This window comes from Triturus cristatus, chromosome 5_2, assembly GCF_964204655.1.
Source record: "Triturus cristatus chromosome 5_2, aTriCri1.1, whole genome shotgun sequence".
Lineage (NCBI taxonomy): Eukaryota > Metazoa > Chordata > Amphibia > Caudata > Salamandridae > Triturus > Triturus cristatus.
Window position 1 is genome coordinate 52,207,965 of NC_140588.1, and position 24,938 is coordinate 52,232,902.

The 24,938-nt window shown below is 46.2% G+C and overlaps 1 long non-coding RNA gene across 5 annotated transcripts in view; it reads left to right on the top strand.

The window, feature by feature from the left end:
* LOC146822647 (uncharacterized) overlaps positions 1-24,938 on the top strand; it is a 332,500-nt gene that overhangs the window by 64,490 nt on the left and 243,072 nt on the right. For all 5 annotated transcript variants that reach the window (XR_014961810.1, XR_014961811.1, XR_014961809.1 and 2 more), the window contains exon 5: positions 5,406-5,535. This is a non-coding gene — a long non-coding RNA (uncharacterized LOC146822647). The remainder of the gene's footprint in view (positions 1-5,405; positions 5,536-24,938) is intronic.

The following is a 24,938-nucleotide window of genomic DNA, read 5'->3' on the forward strand; positions in this document are numbered from 1 at the left end:
GATTTGGTCGAAGTTGTCCATAAAATCCTGGGTGACTAATTTGAAGACACAGTTCCCAATTTTGAAACCAATCCCATCACCGCAAATGAAAATTTAGTAAACTGGTTAGAGTCATCACTTGACAATATTTTACCAAAAATACAGATCAATAATAAAACAGGACCTAATCAAAACACATGGTATACACCCAAACTCAGGTAACTTAGGCAATCCAGCAAAAAACTAGAAAGAATATGGAGGAGACTTCCCTCTGCAACTAATAAAAGCAACTATCGAGAGGCTATAAAGATCTATAAAACAGAAATAAAGGCAGCTAAAGCCCTCTACTATGAGGAAAAAATTACCTTGGTGGCGAACTGTCCACGAGAAATTATCCGAATTGCTAAATCTCTTCTAACACCCCCTGTGCCTCTCACTACCTTCACAGACATTACCAACCGGTGCAATGAAATGGCAGAATTTATTTCCAATAAAAAACAAGCCATTTACAACTCCTTATCCCAATTAACGGACCCTTATATCTCATTGCTGCCTGATGAGACAGCCCAAGAGGGAGACCAGTTGCTGGAGGTTATTCCCCCTTGGACCTGCCCTCCTTCCAAGGACTCCTCAGTCAGCTCAAGTCTGGAGCACCATCAGACGTCGCTCCCCCAACATCCTAAACTTGATCACTGAAACAGTGTCCCCGGTGGCTCTAAATGTGATAAACGCTCCCTTAGCAACTGGAATAGTGCCTTCACAATGGAAACAGGCCATGGTTAGAGCAATCTTAAAAAAAACTAACCTTGACCCTGAAGTACTCTCCAACTACCTCCTTATCTCTTGATTACCAGGGATTGGGAAATTGGCTGAGAAACATGTTAATCGCACTCTTTCTTCCTTCCTTGAAGAAAACTCTTGTCTCCATCCTTCACAGAATGGATTTAGGCCCCAGCACGGTACAGAAACTGCACTATTGATAGCAGTGGAAGAACTACTGGAAATCTTAGATGGAGGAGGCTGCGCTCATTCTATTGGACCTCAGCACAGCTTTTGACACAGTAAACCACCAGCTGTTGATTCAAAGACTGAGGAACATAGGAGTAGCAGGAACAGTATTAAAATGGCTGCAGTCCTTCTTAGAGGATAGATCTTTCGTTGTCTTCGAAGAAGGAATTGCCTCCAATCGAATGCCCCTTAGATGTGGGGTTCCTCACGGCTCTTCCCTGAGCCCCACTTTATTTAAAATATATATGAGTTTGTTAGCAGACATAGTTACATCGTTCGGCATTCAAATTGTCACCTACGCAGATGACACCCAGTTGGTTGTTGCTCTCAATCAACAGGAAAACACAGGCTCAAAATTAGCCTTATGCCTTGAAAAAGTGTCAAGCTGGATGGGCAACTCTTATTTAAAGCTGAATGGAGCTAAAACTGAGCTCATGCTCTTGGGCAATTCCACCTCGTTGAATATAGATTCCTTCTGGCCTAGCTGTTTGGGGACACCCCCTCCTCAAAGCTCCTCATCAAGAGTTTAGTTGTATGGATAGACCAAAAGCTGGACTTTAAAGAGGAAGCTGGTAAGGTGGCAGCCTGTTGCTTTGGGATCCTTAGAATGCTAAGAAAAATCCTCCCTCTGCTACCCTCCTCGGCTAGAAAGCTACGGGTTCAAGCTCTGATTTTATCTCGCCTGGACTATGCTAATGCCCTTTATCTAGGAGCACCACTCACTACAATAAAAAAATTACAGATAGTCCAAAACTGCGCTACACGATAGCTTCTGAACACCCCCAAAGGCCTATCAGCCAAGCCGGCACTGGCATCACTCCATTGGTTGCCCATACAGGAAAGAGTCCAGTTTAAGGCTCTATGTATTATGCATAAAGCATTCTCAGGCAAAGGACCTCCCACTATCAGAGGCATTATCCAACCTTACCCAAGAGATCTTTAAGATCAGACAATAAACAACTGGTAGTAGTCCCAAAAATAAAAAGAACTCGAAGCGGAAGACGTCGCTTTTCATTTAATGCCTCAAAGCTGTGGAATCATCTACCTACCGTTATCCGCCTGCAACCCAACCATTCGAATTTCCGAAAGCAACTCAAAACGTATCTGTTTCCTCAGGACTGCTTACCGCAACGCTACTAGCGCTGGAATGCTCTCGAGTAGCCATGCACTTCAGAAATGCCTTTCCATTCCATTCCATTTAAAAAAAGCGGTGCTAAACAACTCATGTCCAAACTGTAGAGCAGAAGTCTTTTAAATTTAATTGTTAGGGATAATAGAAAATATGTCGCCCTAATGCTATGAAAATGTAGACCAGATGGCACTAAAGTAAGCCATGAGATTACCAACTTCAAATATGGTCAGTTATCTAAGTATAGAGAAACTTACACTACCGTCACTACTGTCGGCATCATTTTTGATGAAGCACAGACCATTGCTTCAGGTCATTCTACAGTGTATTTTAAAAATAGAGCAGGTTGGACTGAGTGTAATGACACCTGTCTTACATTCAAGTAGACGTTGCCAAGGACTTAAATAAATCATATATATTATTTAAGGAACCCAGTGTCCAGAAAATACTGCACCTAATGTATTAAAGCCAGCTTCAGAGATATAGTTTTTGTTCTTGTTCTGAATATTTGCTGTAATTTAGCTTGAGAATGGTGACAACCAGTATACGCTTGCAAATGTGTTCCACAAAGGGGTGAGTTACTGTTAAGTAGTAATTTATCGCAGTATATACAACTGTTTAGGATTTCTTCTTCAGTAGTACTTGACTGAAGTTGCACTGAAAATGATCTCCTCCATGTTGCGAACAGTAGCACCTTCCAAAATGTGGAGACATGTAAATGTTTCTTCAGACTTAGAATTGCTATAAGAATAGGTATATTTGTTGCAGAGAGCTCTATTTGCCACTATTATTAGATAGAGTACTCTGTGAAAGAGGGGGCAGATGTTCTAATAGTCTTATAGTCCACTGTCTACAAACCCTTGACTTCAGCTTGGGCTTATAAATCTGGAGTGGGGTTTTAGTGGCTTATTTAGCCTTGTAAGAGAAGCTTTAAATGTATATTAGGATATTATATCCTCATGGGGCAGAATATTATAATAGTGTTACAGTCTGCTCAAGCTGGCTATTTAAACGAATAAACTCCTACTTCCATGGTATAGGAATTTACTTTTAGCTTGGGAATATAACACTTAAGATGGCCTTTAATGGCCTTTATAGCCTGCTCTGTCAGGCTTTAAGAGTATATTAACTTTAAGACAGACATGACAAGCAACATACAATCTTTTTCTACCTTTTAACCAAAATATGTTGATTCCGAAAAGAAGCTGAGTTTTATTTTTTTTGTTTTCAACTCTTTAATTTTTTATTAGGTTTTTCCTTTTGGGCAGGAAAAAAAGGTAGAAAACAGAAGCTTAGAACTTCTATCAGAATTTATTTTTTATTTTTAGCATGTATCCTGATGGGCGACTACTAAGTTCACTCTTACTGTGACACTCCTACAGATATTGTTTTGCCACACACAGTGAAGCACAAGTCCATGGGGGTAACTCAGGCATTTATGACATTTGAAACTGCACCTGCCGTCATGAGTTTTTGTGTGCCTAAGTGGCAGCAGAAGAAGTAGAAAGTCCAGATTCATCTTATCTATGCGGTTTTACAACACTAAACTGTTTCTCGTGCCATGCATTCAATGCATGCCACTGGTTCAAAAAATGTATGTCTTCCCGGTACTTCATCTGAACTCCCCATTGCACAGCTTACATTTCGCTATTTTAGCAGAGATTTTCTTCTCTCCTTCAGGAATTTCAAAAAAAGGCCAGACTGCAGACTCAGTACTTATCCTGGCGTCTTTCTCCTGCTTTCCCACTTGCTGAGGTGGCTGGGGTGATTGATATTTTCCTCCAGATGCTATTTCTGACTAAAATTCCCCAAAAAAGAATTTATTTTAGATAAATTAAAGGACAGGGTGCAGCAGGTCTATACTCAATGAAGGACATATCAAAATGACCACCAAGATTGAGGAAGTATTTCATGGTGCAAGAATACACACCTTAAACTGCAGAACTATCACTAAAACTACAATACATATTGCTAATTTGGCCCTTTTGGCAAACATCTAGGCTCAAACTTCAAATAAAAGGATCCCTTCTTAGGGAGAACTTTTCTCCCTACTTTTTAAAAATAGTTTTTTTTTTAAACGTTCCAGGTCCTGCAGTACTTGGAACAGGAAGTAAAACCCACATAGAATTCCAATGGTGCTCAGTCTTTAACTCTGTGGGTCCATCGGACTACTACAGTACCTATGGGAGGTAAAAGAAAAATGAAAGCAGCCAACTGCTTGGCTGCAGTTTGAACAATTGTCAATTAATATTCCCACAGGCTATAGCAACAAGCAGAAACACATTTCCTGAACAGATGTTCTCATTGCTAAGTCAGACAGACAGTTTTTTTCTCAGAAGCAATCCAAAGCAATCATGCCATCTGGAGACAGTACAAAGAAGCAGGGATCAACTACTGTAATGAATACAGCTAGTACCCCTACTTCCATCCAGTATGATGAAGATGATGACATAATTGACATGACAACAACTTCCAGTGTACTGCCCACCCATTGTAACTCTCAACTTTAGTTTTCCACAGGGTGAGATCCAAGTTCTGTAGCAAGGTCCTAACTCCCCTCACTTATCATAGAAGCTCAACAATGTCAAAGGCTGGAATGGTGAAATGGGGGAAGAGGGGAAAACAAGGGAAGAAAAGACACACGTCCAGGTTTGGTTCAGGGATGAATCTCAGAGGATGCCTGCATTAAAGACAAAGGTATGTGTGTAATTAATATATCTAATCTATAGAGGAAACCCCAGTCTCCCCTATGCATAGCATTGTATTACCAATCAGCACATAGCTACCTGTGAATAATCCCTCTTCCTCTAAATTCATAAGTAATAGAAGCCAGATCGAATACCTTTTCTTTCTATGCAAAAATATACGATAATTAAGTATTTCATTAACCAAAAAGCAGGTCAAATATTAGAGAAGCTATACTATGTATTAACCTCTCAAGGGAGATAACATAACATCAGAAAAAGCCCCAAACAGAACAATCGATCCAATCCAAAGGAAAACAAAAAAACATATTTCCCAACAGGATAGATTTCAAAAGAAAAAAGGAAAACAGGCAAACACACCAAACATATGCAGGGCTGAACTATATTAATAATGAGTTCATTGTCTTCAGGAAATCACTAATTATATTTTTTGTTATCTCTCATAGCTTGCAGTAGTGCTCAACAGGAACTGGAATCTCCAAGCTCTGTAGAGACACATTAAATACGTATAGCACCTTTATATGTAGTGCCTACTGAAGAATATGTGGATGCTTTAAATTGTCACTGTTTCTATCTGTTTTCAGGATTTTGTCACCTAAGAACAGCGAGGCCAGCCGCAATGAAGACGAATCTCGAGGAGCAGAGAAAAACGCCATAGTGCAGCCCAACACTGAACGCTGACAACGACCGTAGAGGTGACCCGGAAACAAACTGGTGAGTCAAGGGGCAGGGAGGGAAGACACGCACGAGTGCACTAGAATGTGAAGTGCTCTTCCTTTCCCGCCTGCCGTCTTTATTCCTGACTTACTCCGTCCCATTTGCCTATGCGGTCGGGCACCGAGCAAGCTTAACACCCCTTAGCCCAAAAACGATTGTGGCATTTTTTTGGATTATCAGCTTGCCCAAAAATATAATAGTAGTGTCACCTTCTCCATCTGCCATCACTAGCTGCACAGAGGCTGGTGTTGCCAGTACTCCGCAGGAATGTCAGGGATGTGGAAACATCTGAGCTCCAAGCATCCACGTGAGATTACCGTGGTTGAATAATGAAGTGATCATCCGAGAAAAGAACAAGAGATTGAAACTGCTCCTGTGCATGTCATCGAACATCAATAGGCGATAGAAGGCAATAAATGCAATATTTCGCAACATACTGCAATCAAAATCTTGTGTTCAGGTGAAATTAACAAATATCTTTTGGGGAAATCAAAAGAAAAATTAAAAGAAAAATACAAACAAGTTTAACGTTATTGTTAAAAAAAACTAAAAGCTAAAAAAAGAATAAAAAAACAAAAAAGGTAACAAAAAATGTTTTTTTTAAAATCATCCAAACATCTCTGCATACAGCTAATTTATTTACACAGAAATAAAGGTCAATGTAGGGTAAACCAAAGATCACTCCATGTGCAAAGACTGCAGCACCAGTATGGTGGTACCAAAAGAAATAAACAAAATGCATGGGTCTACTCACAGACCACACCCTGCAGCAAGCTGCTATTTTGCAGGAAGTAGGCTGTTTGAAGTGGACTTTGGAAACCTTAGTGTGTTAGATGCAGAACCAACATCATACAGTGCACACTGTTGAAGGATGTACACATTGGGAGGTTGGGTACATGCAGCAGTTGGGCACAGAGCCTAGTCAGAGATTATGCCCTGCAACCAACCAGCCAAAGGCTGTGAGTCATTGGGTGTTGGCCACCTGTGGGGGTTGGCACTTTACCTACATGAAACCCCTTGGAAACACACTTCACAAAGTGCCCATAAAGTGGGCTACATCTACACTTATGGAAGCAGTGAGGTTTACCTTTAGGAGCTGCATTGAAAACTCACTTTGAATACTTTTTCGTCCACTGAACATGGCTGTGGTATGTAAGTACTACATCTAAAGAAGTAGAAATAGCAGTTTTAATCTGCAAAAGTATGTGGATTACTGTGTTACTAATATGAGAATACATGCAAAAACTTGCAAAATGAAGCCTGAAAGTAGGCAAGGAAAATAGTGAACATCATTTAATGTGTAAACAGCTGTAGAGCTTTAATGCTTTTCTGGTCATCTTCTGGTCTGTGTAATGACTTAGGTACATGACAAACAAAGGAAAATGCACATTGAAACTGAAGTGAGTCCCACTGATTCTTAGCACGTATGTTTGAAAACTTACAATCAAACAGAGGAGACCAAAATAGGGTTTAAGGTGGGGAAGTGTACATTCTATAAAGTCAGCATGGTTTGGAGTTGGGTATCCTGCAACTCTAAAATATTGCTTCTAGAGACATGTTTACTTTCCTCTCTTACATCCTAAGATTGAAATTGTAGCTGAATGCACGTGACACTCCTTGGATACACCCTTCACAAAGGATTCTAAAAAAGGGTTGCTGCTAAGCCTACTAAAAGGTTAAGATTTGGCTTCAGAAAGAACTCATCTACTCTGTGAATCGCTTGGCACAGAGCAAAGGCTGTGCGTTGTAGGGGTACGCCCCGCCATGTTGAGTTGATTGCCCTAATGAGGTTGGCTAGTCACAAAATGTTTGGTACAGGGCAAAGGCTGTGCGTAGGAGGAGCTTGGTTCACCTAATGGGTCTTGTATGTCTGAAGGTTAATGTGTGCTGATTCTGCACTATTTAGTCCTTAAATAGCAGTAGGTTGGATGATGTCATCAATGATGAACTTTGAGATGTGAACAGTGATGTCATCCATGATGATGTCACAATGCCATAAGTGATGCAATATGTCAGGTCATAAGCTGTGCATGGCGGGGGTGCACTCTATAGTTAGCTCTGTAAACTGGTGAATTCCAGTGTTTTTTTGTTTTAAAACTCTATTTTATATTATTGCAAGGCCTAATATCATCCCTTTAACCTTTGTTTGTTAGTGAATTTCTTGTTTTTTTTTAAATGTTGCCTAAATTCTTAGTACCTCACCTGACTATAACTTTACTTTAACCTTTGTTTTTTTCAGTAAATTTCTGAGTTTTATTTTTTACTTAAAATAAGATATTAATGCAAGACCTTCCTATAACTTTACTTTAAACTTTGGTTAATCCAGTGAATTTCATTTTTGTAAAAATGTAAAGTAAGATCTTATTACCTTATCTATTATAGCATGACTTTAACCTTTTTTTTCTTATTGATTTTTATGTTTTTTTTTATTCTTATTTATCCAGCACCCTCAATGAGCATACCATTTGACCACGAACAGTAGAGAGTAGGGTGTAGGATGTAGATGCAGGGCCTGACCCAAACCCCACAGGTAACCAACCGCACACATCCTTAAGCAATGGGCGCAGGGCCATTTTTCCCCAGTTCCAAGGTACTCCTGAGGTAATCTTGAAGTACTCCCACTGGAGTACATCGGAGGGCTACTCGAGGTCCCGAGGGACTCCTGCAGGACTTCACCGCGGGTTCCAAAAGTATACCATGGGACCAACGAGGCAAAAAAAGATATTTGTTCAATTTTAGCCCTGGGATGAGGTCCATCTAGGAACCCACTGTGAGGGTCAGGGGGTAGCACTACCTTCTCCCAATATACCTTCTTAATTTACATTTCAGGGCATTTCTCTCAACATTGAAGCCAGCTGTCAGATTACTTGGTCCCGCGGGACCATACCGGTCTTGCAGTGCCGAGATGGTTGATGAGGAAAAAAATGCCGTCTTGGACAATCAGATCCATCTATTTTTTTAATTTGTGGTTCAGTGGGCATCCCGCGGGATCAACCATCAAAATATCTTTATTTGATTTTTACTTTAAAAGGCTGGATAGATGTACACCAAATTACAAAAAGCATACTTCCTGAGTAAAGATCTAGCATTTTTACAAATTTGGTTTAGTTCTGCTCAACTGTGTTTTTCTGTGTCGGTGTCTAAAATTCCCATGGGAAATTCCATGGTGAAAACACATTTTGGGACCCCCTCTTTTTCTTGGCCCCTGCTTGATGGATCACCCCAACACTTTCCAGAGAGGAGCTGAGGTGAATCAACATTTTTGGGAACATTTTCATGACGATTTGTCAATCAGTGCCAAAGTTATTTGCTAAACACAAATGCTTAAATACTTGATATAGGATAGTTCCAATAATTTTTCAAAACATTTGTTTAAAGATGTGTGTTTTGAAGAACAGGAGATTGCCACATTGTTAACAACATTTTCCAATTATTTTAAAGGCTGCCATTTTATTGAACCGTTTCAGATGTGGAAATAATATATATGAATTGTCAGTTTTATCTTTAAAATTCTTCAGATTCAGGAAGCCATTTATTGTATACGGGTTCATGATAAATTGGAGCTAAATGAACTACAATAGGCATAATAATATGATGTAGATTGTAGAGTCACTAATATTCCAAAGAAATATAGGGCTGATTCAGAATTCACTGAATAGGTTACTCTGTCACAAACATGAAGAGTATTCTGTCAGCCTTATTACAGGTAAGTTATGTTCTATGGCACTTGAAATAAGGTGGATGGCGTACTCATCTGCCAAACTTAAATCAGGCCCATAAACTAATCCGGTAGCCTGTGAGGGGGGAAATAACATGCTGAAATTACTAATTATTAGACATTGCTTTACAAAGATAACAGGTTTCTGCTAATAATTTTGTCTCAACATGATACAGTTTTGATCAAACAGACCTCTCTAGTAAATTATAAATACAGTACATGTATTTTTTTTCAGAAATACCTAAATCCTTTTGACAAACAAATGTTAAACCATAGTAGTGTAGAGTCGTACCCCAGGGCAATTCAAATGTTTAGAGATGACCATGTTTGTAATGTTCTACTACATTAAGTCAAATTGTCCTAAAAAAAGGTATATGCTGTAACATCAAATGAAAATGCTTCAAAGCCATTGGCGCTGAACTAATAGTAAGTAACTCTGCAAATTGATTGGTACATATTTCAGCATGAATGAATATTCTTAGGCTGATAGTTATACATCTCAATAACTATGTTGGACTTTAGCCATCACACAGACTTTTCCTTTCACCAACCTAGTTGTAGCAACGAAAGTTCTTGAGCCACATGGACCTAGATAAAATACATTGTGTCTGTGTATTTCAATATTATGTTGGATAGCCAGAGTGGTGGACTATGAAATTAATAAATAATATAGTGCAGAATGTCCCCCTATGTACTTGGATGTTACAATTCTTTTTTCAATCCGCAAGATTTCATAGGCGGCATGGACTCTATATTGCCCTTGTGATCACCAGACCATCATTGAAACTCGAATAACTCAGTAGAAATCCACTTGGCTCCAGAAGAAGCCAGCTGTGACAAAAAATAAACTAAAATAAAAATGACAAAATAACAAAAGAAAAGTTGTGCTTTAAACAGGAAAGAATCTTGAATTTACTCTTATGCTTGTTCTTGAATCACTACCCAGACGTCATGTACGATTTTAACCCAATGACTTGTGCTTCTTAAGTCTACCTTGCAGTCTAAAAATAGAGACATGGGAGCACCTAAATAAGCAGAATGAGAGAATTCACAAATTTACACTGCTGCTCCACTAGAATGCAATCTACTAATGGCTTAGGGAATTTGTCTCCTTGCCTAGAGTGAGAACGGTATCTCTTGCAGTGCATCTCACACTTAGAGGTGCCTGATGCCTTCTGTTGGATGAGACCCTAAACAGATTTTATATCAAGCCTTCTACGTGCCTTAAGCGCGCTTGGTTGACTGTGTGCTTGCTTCCGGCTGACACCCTCAAAATAGGTGCTTCCTCAGATGGTTTTCAATGAGAAACATGGACAAACGGTGGGGCTCGATATACATGGTAGCTCAGACTAGATGGACTCTGACATCTTGCAAGACTTTGGCCACACTGTGCACATGGGTGTTTAATACAATGGGATTCTTATTCAAGATCTCGACCTACGTTTTCTAATGCTCCAGGTTTTGTTTGTATTTGCACATAAAAATATAGACCTTGTTTGCACAAAAGGAATACACACAACATGGTTTTGTGCATATAACCCATAGGCCTCACTCAGTATCTCCTGTTTGTTAGACCTGTTAGCCTTAGAGCTTTCTTCGCCCACACTTTTGCCTTACTCTTCCACTTTTGCTAATCTCGTTTTTGCTGGCCTTAGGACTTTGTACACTTTCACTGCTAACCAGTGTGTGTATTCTCTCCTTTAAACATTGCGAAATTAGCTTAAACCCAATTGGCACATTTAATTTACTCGTAAGTCCTAGTGAAGTGGTACTGCATGTACGCAGGGCCTGTAAATTAAATGCTACTAGTGGGCCTGCAGCACTGATTGTGCTACCAACTTAAGTAGCCCTTTAAACATGTCTCAGGGCTGTTATTGCAGCTCTGCGTGCAGTTTATACTGGCATTTTGGCCTGGCAAAACAAACCTTTTGGCAGTCCTAAACCTTTCTTTTTAATACATGTAAGTCACCCGTAGAGTAGGCCTTACACAGCTCGGAGGGCAGGGTTCAGTGTATTTAAAAGTTGTACATGTACTTTTACCTTTTACATGTCCTGGTAGTGATAAACATGTGTTTTTTACTGCTGTTAGACCGACCTCTCCCATAGGATAACATTGGATTAACGTATTACAATGAATAAGTGATAACTTTCAATTTGGAGCATGTAGGAATCTTAGGTTTTGTGTCTAAAGAATTATAATTTAAAGCCCTTTTTAAAGGTAAAGTCGGATTTTAAATCAAAATTCTAAAAATGCCACTTATCGAAAGTTGGCACGTTCTTGTCTCAACCATTTGGTGTCTTCTGCCTGCATCCTGGGTCACACGCCTACGCATATCTGGTAGTTTGTCTTTTTGTATTGCTCCTAAACAGTGAGACAAAGGGAAGATAGGTGTTGGCAGGATGAGGGGTAGGAAATGTCACCTACCACACTTGCACATCACAAAGGCTCTGCTTGAGCACATTCATAAAGGGTTTTACACTTGCGTATTGTTACCTCAGACAAGCTGGGGCCAGGGCAGCACGGCAGGAAATTCCAAACACCTCTGGATGAAGAAACCGTCAGAGCGTTCTCCTATTTCAAAGTGAGCACCAGGTACAAATATTGGACCCTCAGACCCAACTCTTGAGTACATCTCTGGACCTGTGGAAGACTCAGAATGACTGTTGTGCTGCTCTGCCAGAAGGACTGCTGCTCAGTTTCCCCGCTGCCTGAGTAAGAAGGACTGGACCTGCATCTTGATCCCAGGACCACCAGAGTGATGCCAGTGGCTAGTTTGCTGGTCTCCTGATCAGTGCCTCATGGCCTGTAAAAGCTCCATCCATCTTGAAACCAGCACCTGGACTCTACTTTCTGTGAGCCTTGTCCTCCAAGTGGTGCAACCCCAGATCTGGGCCCTTGGAAGTTGGCCTGAAGGTGCTCTGCCAGCCCAGCTGTGGTCCTGTGGGCAGAACCGAAGCAGGGTGATATCCCCTTGCAGCTCTGCTTTGGAACCACTGCTGCATGATGCATCCCGACACAGGACTTCATATCACAGCCAGCAGTCTTCTTGGAACCTCTGTGGTGTGACGCATCCTCAATGCAGTACAAAAGGGGGTGGTGATGGACGGAGCATCAGAACCAATCAAACGCTCACACCCAGTCAACAGATCTGGGTTTGATCCATCATCGTTCTTTAGCCCACTCTGCCACCCCAGTTCAGACATGGCCATATGCAAATCAGTCTGACCCTGTGCCTCATGGGAACAGTCCAGCCCGAACTGCCAAGCCATGCCTTCCCTGGACCGGAAACAAGCGTCCTAGGACCGGTTTCTGGCATTTCAGCCGTCTTCAGCCAGGCTTGCTTGAATCCAGTGGCAAAGTGAGCAAGGGACTCACGTCTGAGCATACCCTGCCTACTTATGGCGAACAAAGCGGTACAAAAGGGGGTGGTGATGGACGGAGCATCAGAACCAATCAAACACTCACACCCAGTCAACAGATCTGGGTTTGATCCATCACCGTTCTTTAGCCCACTCTGCCACCCCAGTTCAGACATGGCCATATGCAAATCAGTCTGACCCTGTGCCTCATGGGAACAGTCCAGCCCGAACTGCCAAGCCATGCCTTCCCTGGACCGGAAACAAGCGTCCTAGGACCGGTTTCTGGCATTTCAGCCGTCTTCAGCCAGGCTTGCTTGAATCCAGTGGCAAAGTGAGCAAGGGACTCACGTCTGAGCATACCCTGCTAACTTATGGCGAACAAAGCGGTACAAAAGGGGGTGGTGATGGACGGAGCATCAGAACCAATCAAACACTCACCCCCAGTCAACAGATCTGGGTTTGATCCATCACCGTTCTTTAGCCCACTCTGCCACCCCAGTTCAGACATGGCCATATGCAAATCAGTCTGACCCTGTGCCTCATGGGAACAGTCCAGCCCGAACTGCTAAGCCATGCCTTCCCTGGACCGGAAACAAGCTTCCTAGGACCGGTTTCTGGCATTTCAGCCGTCTTCAGCCAGGCTTGCTTGAATCCAGTGGCAAAGTGAGCAAGGGACTCACGTCTGAGCATACCCTGCCAACTTATGGTGAACAAAGCGGTACAAAAGGAGGTGGTGATGGACGGAGCATCAGAACCAATCAAACACTCACACCCAGTCAACAGATCTGGGTTTGATCCATCACCGTTCTTTAGCCCACTCTGCCACCCCAGTTCAGACATGGCCATATGCAAATCAGTCTGACCCTGTGCCTCATGGGAACAGTCCAGCCCGAACTGCCAAGCCATGCCTTCCCTGGACCGGAAACAAGCTTCCTAGGAACGGTTTCTGGCATTTCAGCCGTCTTCAGCCAGGCTTGCTTGAATCCAGTGGCAAAGTGAGCAAGGGACTCACGTCTGAGCATACCCTGCCAACTTATGGCGAACAAAGCGGTACAAAAGGGGGTGGTGATGGACGGAGCATCAGAACCAATCAAACACTCACACCCAGTCAACAGATCTGGGTTTGATCCATCACCGTTCTTTAGCCCACTCTGCCACCCCAGTTCAGAGATGGCCATATGCAAATCAGTCTGACCCTGTGCCTCATGGGAACAGTCCAGCCCAAACTGCCAAGCCATGCCTTCCCTGGACCGGAAACAAGCTTCCTAGGACCGGTTTCTGGCATTTCAGCCGTCTTCAGCCAGGCTTGCTTGAATCCAGTGGCAAAGTGAGCAAGGGACTCACGTCTGAGCATACCCTGCCAACTTATGGCGAACAAAGCGGTACAAAAGGGGGTGGTGATGGACGGAGCATCAGAACCAATCAAACACTCACACCCAGTCAACAGATCTGGGTTTGATCCATCACCGTTCTTTAGCCCACTCTGCCACCCCAATTCAGGCCTAGCCATATGCAAATCAGTCTGACCCTGTGCCTCATGGGAACAGTCCAGCCCGAACTGCCAAGCCATGCCTTCCCTGGACCGGAAACAAGCTTCCTAGGACCGGTTTCTGGCATTTCAGCCGTCTTCAGCCAGGCTTGCTTGAATCCAGTGGCAAAGTGAGCAAGGGACTCACGTCTGAGCATACCCTGCCAACTTATGGCGAACAAAGCAGTACAAAAGGGGGTGGTGATGGACGGTGATTGGCAGGGTATGCTCAAACGTGAGTCCCTTGCTCACTTTGCTACTGGATTCAAGCAAGCCTGGCTGAAGACGGCTGAAATGCCAGAAACCGGTCCTAGGAAGCTTGTTTCCGGTCCAGGGAAGGCATGGCTTGGCAGTTCGGGCTGGACTGTTCCCATGAGGCACAGGGTCAGACTGATTTGCATATGGCTAGGCCTGAACTGGGGTGGCAGAGTGGGCTAAAGAACGGTGATGGATCAAACCCAGATCTGTTGACTGGGTGTGAGTGTTTGATTGGTTCTGATGCTCCGTCCATCACCACCCCCTTTTGTACTGCATCCTCAATGCAGGCCATAGCATTGCAAGCCCTCGTTTACAGCATCCTCAGCAGTGCAGGACTCTGCTTCACACCCCCACATCTTCTTCAAAACTGCCGGTGCATGATGCATCTGCGACACAGGGCTTTGCATCTCAATTCCCTCATCGACGGCATCCTTGATGACAACAAAGGGTCTCACATTAAAGCTTTGCAGATTCTCGGACCTGCCACTGCACAATGCATACTGGACGTGGGATTTTGCAACACTCTGCAACCAGGATTTAAAGTACTTTGGGCCAGATGTACAACCATTGGATTTAGCGCCTCGCAATATGCGACAAATTGGGAGTCGCAAATTGCAAAGTTCTAAATCCAATGTACAACAGATTCAGAGACACTGTTAGTGATTCCCAATGGGGCCGCAAAATGCGAGGCTCATCAATATTCATGACCCACTCGCAATTTGCGACCCCATTGGGAATGGCCAGCCTCACAGGGATGGTGGCCCGCTGGGGTCAGCAGACCACCATGTCTGTGACTGTTTTTCAATAAGGCAGTTTAAAAAAAAAAATGCAGCCTGTTTTCCTTAAAAGAAAAATGAAACATTTTTGTTTCATTTTTTAAAGGGCAGGTAGTGGTCCCTGGGACCACTGCATGCCCTTAAAAAATATTTTCTACTGCATTCCCAAAGGGAATGGGTTCCCTGGGGACCCCTTACCATTTGCGTGTGCTTTACCACCCTTCTGAGAAGGGTGGTAAACTGCGACTGTTTTGCGACCGCAATTGCGGTCACAAAAGAGTCATACATACCTAGAGGACTCACTATTAGGAAGGGATGCCCTCAGAAACCCCCTTCCTAATAGCGACTCGCTATTCCTAATGGGAATAGTGCATGGCCAACTCATTTTTTGCTGTCACAAATGGGTCTGAAACCCCTCTGCGACCGCAAAAAATGGTCGTACATCTAGCCCTTTGTTCAGTGTGCCTATCCCAGTCCCTGTATCAAGCTTGTGCTCCATCGCGGTCAGCCTGAACTTGTGACATTGTCCGGGTCTCGTATGACCAGATAACCACAGTTGGGATGTTGTGCTTTTTTTAAATTTTATTATTATTACATTTTTATTGGATTTGGATATATGGTACAAAAAGGATCTGATCAGCATCTTGACACAGTCAACACATTTCTCCAAGGGGGATATTTCTGTATTATCAACCTTGCATTTTAGAACAGTATGCTGAGGTACATTACAACCATCTTACAATTGTTAATTGTATAAACTAGAACAGTTAACATAATTTCCCCTCCTCCCCCCCTCGGTCGTGTTAATCTTGCATTATCACCCCCAGTGTCAGGACCCACAAGAGGTTTCCTCCCGTTAACGCATCTTTGGCTTCTATCTCTCCTTCTCGAGATGATCAAAAGCCTTTTTATCCTCTAAGCTGGAGTGGTTGTTGGCGTAGATGGAACTCCAAGATGGCTGCCAACATGCCCATGCTGCTGCAGCACTCGGAGGTCAGCAGTCTAGTCTTTCAGGCTTCTGACACCTGTTGAAGAGTTCACCAACATTCTACTGTGCACTTCACCGACTGAACTGAGAGAAGAGCATCGGAATTTCCTGCGTCGTGTGAGACAGTTAGGGTAGTTTGCGGAAATTGCGGGGTTAGTTTCGCCGGTATCCTCAAAGTCCCCCTTCAGATTCAGGTTGGTGAATTAAAAGACTTTTTAGTATAAAAATTCATGGTGAGTGGAAAGTTCAGTCAGGGTTTAAATGTAGTCCTTCCTCTTCACTAAAAGAACTGTTATGAATAACTTGTGACAGGAATTATAAAATAAAATTCGACGAGAGTTGAAGGAAATGCGCATTTAATCCAAAAGTGATTCGCTGTGTTTACTGACGCGGGCGCATTCACTCAAGCGCCGCGCCAGCAAAATACGAGTGACACTTCCCTCCAGGCTACGTTAATTCCGAAGACATCCATCAACGCGGGCGCATCATTTCAAGTGCCGCATTGTTAAAGATAATTATCGTGGCATTCAAGTGAACCTCGTAACCTCCGGAGTTTAGGGCTTACGCGGGCGCATTAATTCAAGCGCAGCGTTTCCCTACAGAGGCCAAGGCATTTCTTCCTGAGGGAAGGGTTGTAGAGTCCGAGAATAACCTTTCAACTCCTCCGTTGCTCAAAGGTCGTTTGAGCTTCCTCAGGAGCTAGCCTAAGCATGTCCCAGGGAGCTTCAAGTTCCTTCGTGTCAAGTTAGAAGAGTGCCATCCTATTAACAGACACTAGGGTAGCACGCATAAGAATAAATGATAAATCTCCTCAAGTACCAGGGCTTACAGAATCATTAATAGCTCACAATAAAAAGAAAGTAACATAACTCTATCGAACTCCCCTACAGCAGCTAATAGGTTCCAGTAAAGAATAGGGTGTCTGTGAAGTTTATAAGCTCCTTCAGCTGTACCAACGAAAAGACCAGTCTCCTCATCACCACAGAAGAAGGTTTCCAGGCCCACTTATGTACAACCAGAACCCCAGTTAATTCCTCACTCACGCTTCAACCCAGTACGTAACAGGAATAAAGGAAACACTCGCACACACGCATAATTGAATAACATAGACATGCAATGCTTATTGTGTTCTCTTTCTCATGTAAAGGGGTAAGAACGGACCAGAACAGTACCACCCTGAAAATGAAGGAAGAAGTGTAGAGTGAAGACTTCTCATTCAGGCTAAATAGAATAGAGAAGAGGAAGAGTAGCGAGCTCACAAGGCATTCTGGTAAGATAAGTAATTTAAGTAAATTTAGAAGAAAAGAACTGTTGGCCTGTTAAAAGTAAGTTCTAACAGTAATGTAACAATTGTTAGACCTGTAAGAAGAAGGAGAAGAAGAAGAAGAAGTTTACAGGCAGATCTTGGAGCAGTCACTTCTCTGTCCAATTCCCCTTTCCCCCCTTGGAACTTAACTGCGACGGACCTGAGAACCTAACAGGTGAAGTTCCGAGAAGGGCATTGGGACCTATCGCCTTCTGCTCCTGTGCAGTAATTGAAACTAGGTTAGAGGTCCTGACACCCAGTGTCCGAGAGTACACTTTCTACTTGTGTAGGCTACATGTTCCGCCTATTCTCATATGGCGTGGGAAGCCTCCTGCTCCCCCGCACTCTCTATTCCCTCCGTACCTACTACAGCCTCTTCCGCTTTTGAGTCGTCTGTACGTGTTAAGTAGAAATCCTAGTGTACCATGCCCTTGCGTCGTCCTCCAACCTGTCGTCCCTCCGGACTTTTTTCATTCTAATTAGCTCTGCCGTAGCCCATTCATGTACGTCCTTAATCCAGTTCTGTACCGCTGGAGGAGGGGACTCATCCATCATCATCATCATCATGGGGGCGTGGCTAACGAGCCGATGGCGACGGACGCGTGATTCCGGAGCTGTGCGCCGGCCCAGCTCATTATCCGATTCCAAACATTGCTGCCTCGGATCCGGGGGCATGTACTTGGCCCCGCCTGGACGGGGAGAGCCTGGATCTGTTTGCTGACTGGACTGGGCACCTGGGGAGCCGCGCTGTCCATGTACAGTGGCTGAAGAGGTGCCGGCCTGGAGGACTCAAGATGGCACCAATCACTGCCCCAGAGTGATTGCTGCGGAGACCGCGGTGAGAGCCCAGCTGATCTCGGCGCCTGCTGCCCTGGCCTGGGGAGTGCTGGTGGGGGGGCTCCGCTGGCTGGACGCTGCCTGTGGGGAGAGCGGCTGAGAGAGGAGCTGCCCGCTGTGTTTTTCCTGGTGTGGGGATTTAAGTACTGCGACGGGGCGCGCTGGTGCATCCCAGTGCACCTGGAAGCTGAGTTGGGGCGGCTGCCCGTGCCGCCACCAGGGCTTTGTTGCTTTCCGGGATGTTGGAGGAGGCTCTCGCCTGGACCCGCGGCTCACAATCTACTGGTGCCTGTTGGCCCGGCCGGCGTTGGGGCCACCGCCCTTTTCCAGCTGTTGTGGCGGGCGACGTTCTGCCGGTGAAGCACTGCTGGAGCGCTTGGCCTCATCTCTGTGGAGCTGCAGAGGGGAATCCTGCTGGAGGGCACGGACTGGAGGCGTGGTGCGGTTGAGTGCCCTGATTCTAGTGAGTACTGCTGTGTCTGTTGGGGGCAACCGGCCTGCGCCTGGGACGGCTTTCCCTGAGGCATACGCCCTGCCCTGTCACTGGAGACCACATCTGTGGGGCTCCCCGCACGGTGTCCCCGCGGCCTGAGGCAGGGAGTGACTGGACACTGTTTGCTGCTGCGGAGCCGCTGGGCCTTTTGGGAGAGCGCTGAGTGGGGCGCCGGGGGCGCGGGCTCCGTCCTTCCTGGTGCTGGTCCGCTACTCTCCTCACTGCATGGACGCTAGAGTGCATGCCCTCGCAGTGACTTGTAAATCTGCTCTTTGCTTTGTGTGTGCTGGAGGCACGCGGGGGTTGGGTCCCACAGCGCCTCATAGATATTCAGCAGGGGTGTAGAGTGAGTGCTGTTCCTACCCTGGTGAGTGGCGAGACCGCTTGCATTTGTTTTCACTGACTACGTTGGTGGCCACTGCTGCCCCGCAGCGGCTGACTGGTGGCGCTGCACTCCTACGGACATGGGGAAACCGAGAGGCAAGCAGGCGGGAGTTCCCCAGGACCCTGATAACTCAGCATCAGATTGCAGGCAACAGGATTCCCCTGAGCCCCCGGCAGACACTCTATTCCAGCAACAGTTGGCCCAGATTTTGCAGGCAATAGCGGACACTAAAGATACCTTGCACCAGGACATTGCTAATGTGGCGGTCGGACTGGGGCTCCTTAGGGCGGAGCATAATAAGCTAGCTGACCGGGTCAAACAAACGGAGGCCTCCCTGGAGGGCATGGCGCCAGTGCAGCAATCCCTTGCTGCTCAGATGGGGGATATTACCCACAGGGTTCAGACGTTGGAGAAGAGAGCTGAGGACGCTGAAGGGCGCAATCGAAGAAATAATATACGAGTGCTGGGCCTGCCGGAGGGGTTGGAAGTTTGCAGAAAGCACGCTCCTCAGGGCCCTATACAGTGGACAACTGTAAAGTGTCAATCTTCCCTGACTATACGTTGGAAGTCCAGTGCCGCAGTACGTCTTTTTTGGAGGTCTAGAGGGCTTTGCGTGACGAAGGGCTGCAGTACTCCTTGATGTTTCAGGCACGACTACGGATAGTCTTAGATGGCAAGACTCACTTTTGTGATTATCCTAAGGAGGCGTGGGACTGGATTGAATCCTACAAATCTGGCCGCGAAGCCGACGAAGCCAGCTTGTCATGGGGGATCAGCGCAAACAAGCGGGGAGGACACGGCAAACAAGGCGTCGGCGCACTGTCCTGCAGGCGCCTAGCACTTCCCAAACGGAGAAAGAGAGGTCGTCGCATTGCTGGCGGTATCAGAGCTCTTACAGAATCGCCGACTGTCGTCTGGAGCGGACACTGGGTCGGAGAAGGTGTCGGATGGCAATGCATCTGATGAGTCCAATGCTGACAGTGTTAAATTGTCACATGTTAACCCAGGAACAGCAGATGGCATTATTTGACTGATCGATTATTTTGTTCTAATTGTGCCTTGCTCTTTCTCTTCCTCCTTTTCTGGGGCTTGCCTGCTTCTTTGACCTGCTGATACTGCAATTACATTTCTTGTGCTGATGGTTTATTGAGGGGGTGGTGGGATTGGTGACAGTTGTGGTTCGCTCTCGGATGCGGGGCATTCTGTACTGGTTGGGGCATGGCGCTGCCCTGTTAGTGGTACCAATGCGTGATAACGCCGGTTCTCAGCCGCCTCCCCCTTTGATCCTCTGTAGTCACTAGAAGGTATTGTTTGTTTAGCTAGTTTGGATGGGGACTAGTGTTTTAGTGCCTGTTCTGGGGTGGGAGAGTTGGGGTTTTTCTTTTTCTTTATCTTGGGATGTTCGGGGGCCTCGGCGTGCCACATTTGGGTTCTCACCTGGGTGCTGTACATTGTTGTATCATGGGGCCACTACTTGAACTGAAATGTTGATCATGGAATGTCGGGCATGCATACAATGGTGCGGTGGCACAAGGTACATGCTTACTTAGCGCGTAGAGGAGTTCAAATCGCTTTCCTCCAGGAGACACATCTCACGGGCCAAGAGGGCCTCCCCCTGCAGCGTAGATGGAGGGGTCAGATTTTCTACACAACGTATTCTGCTTTTGCACAGGGAGTGTTGATCTGGGTGAGGGCAGGGGTGCCTTTCCAGCCGGTGCAGCAGCTAGCAGACCCGGAGGGAAGATATGTGATGGTTGCGGGTCGCCTAAATAGCAGGGATGTGGTGCTGAGCAGTATTTATGCGCCTAACACGGAACAACCGGCCTTTTTTACTCATTGTCAGGGAAATTGGTGTCCTATTTGACTGGCTCAGTGATTATGGGTGGGGATTTCAACTCTATCCCTGATATTTCCTTGGACGGGTCGCATCCGCCTCTCCCCGACGCACCTATCCATAAGGTCTTTAAGGCCAGATGGGATTGGCAACTTCGGTGGGGTTTGGTTGACACCTGGAGGGCGCTCCACCCGGGGAGCGCGATTAATCTTTCTTCTCAGCGTTGCACAAACTGCATGTTAGGCTAGATGCATTACTGTGTTCCCCAGACGTACATGCAGTAGTTAACCATAGTGAATACCTCACTAGAACATTGTCAGATCATAATCCACTACTCCTAAGGTTACAGTGGTCCCAGGCGGCCCCGTAATCCCAACTTGGCACTTAAATACTCTGGTGGGGGCTGGGATTACCCAATATTTCCACGAGAACGTGGGCACGGCGTCTTCGACTGCCGTGGAGTGGGATGCCTTCAAGGTTGTGCTAAGGGGTCACTGTATTGCTAGCACGGTGGGGGTACGTAAGACACTACTGCAAGATATAGAGGCAACGAACAGCGCATGCGTGCAGCGGAACATGCCCGGCCCGAGCAACCTAGCGGGCAGCAAGACTTGATGGAGGAGGGGGAGGGGGAGGCGGTCGCTGTGCAGGTTGAAAGGCTGCGCTGTTTTGATTATAAAAGATAAATAGCGCGAGTGCAAGCAGAAGGTGATTAATCCGGTACGTTGTTAGCTTGGTTAGCCAACCCCGCCCGACAAGGGATGGTTATCTTGGCATTGTGTAGCCGGAGGGAGGAACTTTGCTACACCCAACAGGGGATTAATGATCAGTTCCTTACCTACTATACAGATCTTTATCAGAGTAAGGTGATGCTGACTGATGAAGTCCTTGGGGAGTTTTTATCTAAAGCTGACCTTCCTCACCTTGATATAGCGCAGGCCGAGCTCCTAGGCCAGTATATAACATTAGGAGAAGTTAGGGGAGCGATAAAGCATATGGCACGGAAATAGACTCCTGGGGCCGATGGACTGCAGATAGAGTTTTACCTGACCTATATTGATCTTTTAGCTCCTAAGCTAGTGTCTCTTTACAATGAGGCGAAGGGTGCGGCTGCACTGCCTGACACTACCCATGAAGCCATTATTATCCCACTGCTAAAGCCAGGGAAGTCGCCCTTTGATAGGACCACTTACCGCCCGCTATCCATGCTCACCACTGATTATAAGATTCTGAGTCGGATCCTAGCGACTCGTTTGCTCCCGCACATGGTTCATTTGGTGCATACGGATCAGGCGGGATTCATTCCTACACGGAACATATACATCAAAGTGAGGCGCCTACTGCACATATTGGAAGCTGATTCCTACCCGTCGGCATCCGCTGCTATAGTATCTGTCGACATAGAAAAAGCGTTAGACAGTTTAGAATGGCCCTACTTATTTCAGGTCATGCGCAGTTTTGGCTTGGGTGATGGTTTTGTGGCTTGGACGGCATTGTTATACAAATGCTCCACTGCTCGGGTTAATATGGGTGGTCTGATCTCGGATGCTTGTGCTGTGAGACGCGGGACGCTGCAGGGTTGTCTGCTCTCCCCTCTGCTGTTTGCCCTGGCCATGGAGCTACTCGCAGCCCAGGCCCGAATGGGACAGCGCTACCCGGGGCTCAGTGTGGGTGGCTGTATTCATTATATTGCGCTTCATGCCGATGACCTGCTCCTGTTTCTCGCAAATACGACTGACGCCCTCGTCGGAGTGAAATGCTTACTCCGGGATCTTGAGGCTGTGGCGGGACTCAAGGGGAATTGGGCGAAGTCTTGCCTGTTCCCCGCTGCCCAATCGGATGGGGGCCCTTTATTTACTGACGGTGTACAGTGGGAATATCGTTGTTTGCCGTACCTTGGGACCCGCATTTATCATAAACAGGCCGACCTTCTGGAAGGCAATGTGGGTAGGGCCCTCCAGAGCCTTAAAGGTAACCTGGAATTTTGGGGGGGCCTTACCTCTCTCAGTAGCTGGCCGTGTGGCCCTTCTTAAAATGGTGGCTCTTCCCCAGTTTTTGTATTATTTTCGAACCCTGCTAGTCTGGATACCCGCGTTGCTTTTTAAACAACTTCATTCAATGATCACAGGTTTTCTCTGGGCGGCCTGCAGGCGACGGGTGCCGCTGAAATCTCTAATGAGGCCAAAGGCCGATGGTAGCCTGGCGGTGCCTGACTTTGAAACGTATTATCTGGCAGCTCTGTTACAGTGGCTTACTCGAGCAGTGACGCTGGAGTTTCGAGGGCCGGCTGAGAGGGATGGAGGACGGGTATCAGGTCAGGTGCTGTCTTGTATTCTTTTGCGGTACAAAAGGGGGTGGTGATGGACTGAGCATCAGAACCAATCAAACACTCACACCCAGTCAACAGATCTGGGTTTGATCCATCACCGTTCTTTAGCGCACTCTGCCACCCCAGTTCAGACATGGCCATATGCAAATCAGTCTGACCCTGTGCCTCATGGGAACAGTCCAGCCCGAACTGCCAAGCCATGTCTTCCCTGGACCGGAAACAAGCTTCCTAGGACCGGTTTCTGGCATTTCAGCCGTCTTCAGCCAGGCTTGCTTGAATCCAGTGGCAAAGTGAGCAAGGGACTCACGTCTGAGCATACCCTGCCAACTTATGGCGAACAAAGCGGTACAAAAGGGGGTGGTGATGGACTGACTCACTTTGCCACTGGATTCAAGCAAGCCTGGCTGAAGACGGCTGAAATGCCAGAAACCGGTCCTAGGAAGCTTGTTTCCGGTCCAGGGAAGGCATGGCTTGGCAGTTCGGGCTGGACTGTTCCCATGAGGCACAGGGTCAGACTGATTTGCATATGGCCATATCTGAACTGGGGTGGCAGAGTGGGCTAAAGAACGGTGATGGATTCAACCCAGATCTGTTGACTGGGTGTGAGTGTTTGATTGGTTCTGATGCTCCGTCCATCACCACCCCCTTTTGTACCGCTTTGTTCGCCATAAGTTGGCAGGGTATGCTCAGACGTGAGTCCCTTGCTCACTTTGCCACTGGATTCAAGCAAGCCTGGCTGAAGACGGCTGAAATGCCAGAAACCGGTCCTAGGAAGCTTGTTTCCGGTCCAGGGAAGGCATGGCTTGGCAGTTCGGGCTGGACTGTTCCCATGAGGCACAGGGTCAGACTGATTTGCATATGGCCATATCTGAACTGGGGTGGCAGAGTGGGCTAAAGAACGGTGATGGATTCAACCCAGATCTGTTGACTGGGTGTGAGTGTTTGATTGGTTCTGATGCTCCGTCCATCACCACCCCCTTTTGTACCGCGTTGTATTCTTTTGCAGCTACCGCTACAACTCCAGACACTAACCAATGAGTTACGAACGTTTCGGCTTTGCTGGAACAGGAGTCAGCGAAGGGCGCAGATTGTGCATCCCTACGCTCCGGAGATCCCGTTAGCCATGTGCACTGCTCTCCCACATGGGGCAACTGGGCTGAGCTGACTGACTGGGGCGAGAAAGGACTGTATATGCTAGGGGATTTATATGAAGACGGTACCCTCCTTCCCTTCGATGCCTTGCAGGACAGTTATGCCCTCCCTCGGGGAGATTTTCTGCTTCACTCGGCTCTGGTCTCGGCCATCCAAAGGCACTGGAAGGAGGGGCTGTCTGAACCACGGACCTCCATGGTTTTTCAGTACGTTGTAATGGCGGCGGGGACCATTAAAGCGGTTACTTGTCTATATAGGCGTATGACGCGTGAGGCGCTGACTCCGCTGCGGGCATTGCAGCAGAAATGGGAGGAGGATTTAGGCAAGGTAATCCCTGAGAAGGTATGGGCAGAATTGGTCGAGAGGGCATGGAAAAATACTAGAAATGCGCGTTTCCAGCTAGTGCACTTTTTCATACTGCATAAGGCGTACCTCA